The sequence below is a fragment of the Bos mutus genome, chromosome 12 (genome assembly GCF_027580195.1).
Source record: "Bos mutus isolate GX-2022 chromosome 12, NWIPB_WYAK_1.1, whole genome shotgun sequence".
Lineage (NCBI taxonomy): Eukaryota > Metazoa > Chordata > Mammalia > Artiodactyla > Bovidae > Bos > Bos mutus.
Genome location: NC_091628.1, coordinates 58,780,190 through 58,786,526, shown reverse-complemented (window position 1 = coordinate 58,786,526; position 6,337 = coordinate 58,780,190).

Below are 6,337 nucleotides of genomic sequence, written 5' to 3'. Positions count from 1 at the left end.
CCTGCATTCCAAGACCTTCCTTGATTTTATCTGCTCTTTCATCCTTTGATCACCACAGTGAAGCAACACAGACTGAGGATAATATGAAAGAAAAGGTGAAGACTGATGAAATTCCATTAAGGAAAGCACATTGTGCTTGGAGAAAGAGGAGGGAGGAGTCAGAAAGATAAACCTAGACCAGGGGCAGGATCAGACTGGGAAGTGCTGTGAGCATGTGCTTTATCTTTAGGTGATAAAAGGCCAATAGAGGTTTTTAAAAATGGAAGCAACATTATCAGATTTGCTTAACTGGAAAGATACCTCTGGAAGTGGTAGTGAAATTCCTGCTTTTCTGCCTTCATGCAAAATTTGCTTCTTAGCTTAAACTTAATATCCTTTGACAGACATAATTGGCTCAATTGCACCCTTTTGGAAGGGGCAGAAGGAAGATAGAAGGGAGTTGTGAAGTGTGGTGGGTGGAGATAATAATGTAGCCCCGCCCTTTTTAGACCTCTGCTAGCTTCCACAGCATTCTTTCAGGTTACAGGCACTGAATCCCAGTATTCCTCTTCACCCTTAAATAATTCTATGATCCTGGTTAATTGCAATATCCTCATGAATGACTCAGATAGTAAAATAGCCTGGCAACTCTTCATATAAAGTCTTGGAGACCTTCATCCATACCCTTCTTCAGGGACTACTTTGATGGTAATAGACCTTGACAGCCCAGGGATGGAAATCTCAAGAACCTTCTCAGTGACCAACACTTGATATGACATTTGCTTCTCCTCCTCAAGGAATAATCTCACTATCCCCACTGATTATTGTCACTTTGATATTTCTCAAGAGCCTTGCCCTCAAGAGGATGAGATAGTTATATAAATGACAATTGAAAGGTAATAAGAAAATACCCATAATGGAAATGATATAAAACTCAGCAGAGGCATTGATGAAAGAACTAAATCTCCCCTTAAAATCAGGGAAAGATCCATTAAAAAGATTTTGAATTAAAAATTTTTGGGTGAGCACATGTTTGCCAGCTTCACAATTAGAGGAAGAGGGTTCTATATAGAAGAAACGCTATGTAGAAATCAAAATAGTGTTATAGTGAATGTCTTTTTCAAGGAACCACAAATATCACATATTATTAGTGAATATAGTTTGAAAATGGCCTCTGTGGCTAGATATGTGCTTACTATACCAAGAGCTTCAATTGAAGTTCTTCAATGCTACACAAAGAAGCTATTAATTAATTAATATTAATCCTGTAGACTATTTGAATCCATAGAATGATTTAGAGTGTGGAATGATTTTTATCATTATTGCATATGACAAAACTTACTTTTGCTTCCTAATCAACTCCTCAGACTTTTGCATTAAAGTCTCTAAAGTGTCAAGAAAATGTAAACTCTCTTGGAAATTTGTTCCATATGCTTATGTCAAAAATCTGAATCTCCAATCTTAAACTCTACACAGAATTCCAAACTTATTTATTAACATCTGGTTACCTTCAGATGCCGCATTGAGACATCTCCCTGTGACTTCCAACAATTTCTTGACTTCTTTGACCTTCCACCTTTAAAGGTGACAAACTACTTACTAGATTACACTCAAGTTAAGCTCTTAGATATCATACTTAGCTATCATAATTAGACACTTTATTTGTCACTCATAAATAATCACAACTAAATTCTACTGTTATCTTTTAAGTACTTCTCTATTCCAACTTTTCCTCTGTAACCAAAATTAAATTGCTCATTTTAGGCTTGTATTCTATCTTCACTGATACTGCTTTAAATGTCTCTTATTACTACTAGTATGCCCTTAATGAATCTTTTAAGATGTATAATAAGCAAAAAATATGAATAGAAATTTAATTAGTATTACCAGCTACTTTAAACTCAAACCCTAACTTGTTTCCTGGTATGGACTAATTAAAAGTAAATGTCTAAAGTAATTAAGTAAATGTACTGAATTTAGGATGGATGTTAGGCATAGTAAAGTAGAAACAGAAATATAATTTGCTGCATTCTTAGTTTTAGTAGTTCATGGTGATTTAAAATTGTAATTTGAGTCGGGGTATCTATTGATTAAGTATATACTATCTTAATATGTGAATGATTACATATAGTTATGCATATATAACTATATATTAACTGTTCAATATATTTTCAATAAAATAATATGTATAGGTAACAAACTTATACAACTAAAATATGATTAAGTTATTGTGAAAATCTGAAATAAAAACTTCACAAATTCACACTAAGCAAACCCATATTATATTCAAAGTCTTACCAGTGTAATAGAATGCTAAAATAGTAACACAAGAATGGATACTTAGCTTCATTTCTTAAAGTCAGTGCTGCCTTATATAAGCCAGAGAAGTTTTGTATGTGCCTCTGAAATAATCTAGGAACAGAACACCTTTTTCAGCAACTGTATTAGATGTGTATTATAGCACTCTGTCCTTAAGAAAATTATGTACAATATTCTGATTTTAGTTCATGACAAAAAGAAAAATTAATTATATAAGCTCCTGAATTTTATAAGTAGTGGATTGCTAAGTCACTTCAGTTGTGTCCGACTCTGTGCGACCCCATAGACAGCAGCCCACCAGGCTCCACCATCCCTGGGATTCTCCAGGCAAGAACACTGGAATGGATTGCCATTTCCCTCTCCAATGCATGAAAGTGAAAAGTGAAAGTGAAGTCTCTCAGTCGTATCTGACCCTCAGCGACCCCATGGACTGCAGCCATCTAGGCTCCTCCATCCATGGGATTTTCCAGGCAAGAGTACTGGAGTGGGGTGCCATTGCCTTCTCTGAAGTATGAATTAAACAAAACCAAAAACAATGTTTTGAATTTCAGATTAAAATACATATTTATTTCTTATGGCCAAATGATAAAAATATTAACCATGACTATACACACACACACACACACACACACACACACACCAGGTGGCGCTAGTGGTAAAGAATCTGCCTGTAATGCAGGAGACCTGGGTTCCATACCCAAGTTAGGAAGATCATCTGGAGAAAGGAATGACTACCTACTCCAGTATTCTTGCCTGGAGTATCCCATGGAGCCCTGGTGGGCTACAGTCCCTGGGGTTGCAAAGAATCAGACACAACTCAGTAACTAATTTCTACATAATATATATATATATATATATATATATATATATATATATATATATATATATTATATATATATATATATATATATAAAGCCCCAAACAGATGTCATGTCATTTAATCCTTACAAATCTGTGAAGAATTGCCCACATTTTAATAGAGAGAAAAGGAACTGAATATCAGTTAAATGCCTTGTATAAGTTCAAGGTGTTAGCAGACGAAGGATCCCAGATTCAAACTGATGTCTGTCTGACTTCAGAGCTCTGTCTGAGATGACAGGAAAAGAGGAAAACACAGATTTCTTAAAATTTGCAGTTATCTGTGGGTATCATTGCAGATAATTTTTCATGTTATCTATCCTATTTTTCAAATTAACGAAGTAAGTGTTATAGGAAGAGAAAGAATCAACTAACTTGTCCTACAAAAGGCTAGAAATGTTGGGTATTGCAGGCCTTGCCATGTCTATAGCAATGGTGTATTCTACTCCATTCTATTGTATCACAAGAGCAGCCACAAAAAGTACATAAACTAATGAGTGTGGTTGTTTTCAATAAAACCTCATTTTTGAATACTGACATTTGCTTTTCAGATGAGTTTCATGTGTCATGAATTATTTTTTTCTTTGTTTTTCAATGATTCAAAAATGTAAAAATCATTGTCAGGTTGCAGGCTGTACAAAAACAGGTGGTGGGTTGGAATCAGGACATGGTCTGCCTATGCCTAAAATAAAGGAGAGCTTAACTGTACAATCTGATTTATAAAATACAGAACTAAATCATATAGTTTTCAAAACCTATTTTGGATTTTCATCTGTTAAAACTGAAAGAACTAAAATTGTCTTTGTGGTTTAGTTCTCAACCTATGTAGGAGAGCAATGAACAGAATTTTTTAGAAAACAGTGGCTCCTGAAATCTGAATGTGCTATGCTCCCTACATTTCTTTTGAATGTGGTTTCTCTTTCTGCTCCTCACATCCTCTACCCACCTATCCTGTCAGTCATAACTCATGCAAACCTCCCACATCCTTGTCTTCTCTTATTGTTGTACCCATGAGGGACTTTGCTATCTTTAAAATCACATTGAAGGTAATGTCCTATGGACACATTTAGCATTTTAATATTTTATTTTATATTTATTTCATGGTTTAGTAACTTAATAATAGAGATAATATATTATTCTTTCCCCAATAACTGTCATAATCCTTTCTAAAATTTGTGTTACTATAAACAACAAAATGTGGAATCTCATATCTTAGACTCAGTAATCAGGCATTATTGTTATTGTTGTTCAGTCTCCGAGTTGTGTCTGACTCTTTGTGACCCATGGACTGCAGCTTGCCAGGCCTCCCTGTCCCTCACCATCTCCCAGAGTTTGTCCAAGTTCATCTTCATTGCATTGTTGATGCCATCCAGCCATCTCATCCTCTGATGCCCTCTTCTCCTTCTGCCTTCAATCTTTCCCAGTATTAGGGACTTTTCCACTGAAAAGTAATCAGGCATCTTAGGAGTTAAAAGGCCTCCACCTCTCTTGGCCACATACAGCTCTGTTGCCCAATTTCTAAAACTCAAAGTTAGGTGACTTGCATGTTACTACATGGCTAGTGACCAAATGAGGATTCCTTCTTATTTTGACAGTAGTATGTCAATAAACTAACTGATCAGAAAATGCGTGCTTGGTTTTATGAACTTAAGTAAATAGCTAATTCCAAAATCTCAGGGGTGCAATATAACAAAAATTTTTTTTTTTTCTTTTCATTCACACAACAGTCCAATGAGGTCATGTGTCTCTCTGGACAGTTTTCCACTAAGCAATGACTCAACAATCCTGGCATTTTCAATATACCTCCATCATCCTCTAGAAGTCTCTTCTGAGTCTTTCACTGCATCTGACAGATCAAGTGGAGAAAGAGAAAGAGAGCTTTCATGGAGAGGTTCTGATGGTCAAACATAGGCATGTCGTTCATCACTGCTACTCATGTTGCTTTATCTTAAACCTAAATAACTACGTGGCTGATGAGAAATGTGATCCACCAAGAAAGAGAAAACAGGATTGAGAAAGTTTTAACAATGTCAGCTGCTAAGGTTAAGAGGCTTCCCTAATTGAAAGCTGACTGACGCCAGTAGTAAAATTCTGTAAAAATTTTGAAATGTTAATTGTTTGTCAGAAAGCAAAACAATACTGTAAAATAATTACCCTTCAATTAAAAATAAATAAATTTAAAAAACAAAGTAAACAAAAAATTTAAAAATGTAAAATTTTAATATATTGAAATCTCTTTAACACTTACAAAAAAGGCGTGTTCAGTTCAGTTCAGTCAACGGTCATGTCCAACTCTTTGCCACCCCATGAACCGCAGCACACCAGGCCTCCCTGTCCAGCACCAACTCCTGGAGTCTACCTAAACCCATGTCCATTGAGTCAGTGATGCCATTGAAAGGTTGTTGTTGAATCACGTGAAGACACCGGGATTCTTGGCCCCCAGAGAAGAATTCAATCTGGGGCCAGAGACGAGGCTGTGTAATAAAGTTTTATTAAAGAGTAAAGGAGATAGAGAAAGCTTCTGATATAGGCATCAGAAGGGGGCAGAAAGAATACCCACTTGTTAGTGTTAACAATGAAGTTATATAATCCAAAGAACGTCTGGAGGTTGTAAAGACCTCATCAGACCTACTCCCATAATTTACATTTTAAGATAACACTGTTCTCAGGCAGGATACATTCTTGTAAAGACCAGGTCTACTCCCATAATTTACATTTTAAAGTAACAGAAGGTTTAATACAAAGACTGTCCTTAGGCAGGATACATTATTGTTATATAATCCTAAGGAATGTGGAGAAAGAAAAAAAGTTTGTCCTTTCTTCCTTCTTGAGAATTCCAGACCCCTCTCTCCTTGGGGACCCCTAGACTCCCTATCAACCTGCCTGGAAATGACTCTCTCACCATCCAACCCTCTCATCCTCTGTCGTCCTCTTCTATTCCTGGCCTCAATCTTTCCCAGCATCAGGGTCTTTTCAAATGAGTCAGCTCTTCGCATCAGGTGGCCAAAGTATTGGAGTTTCAGCTTCAGCATCAGTCGTTTCAATGAATATTCAGGACTGATTTCCTTTAGGATGGACTAGTTGGATTTCCTTGCAGTCCAAGGGACTCTCAAGAGTCTCCTCCAACACCACAGTTTAAAAGCATCAATTCTTTTGCGCTCAGCTTTCTTTATAGTCCAAC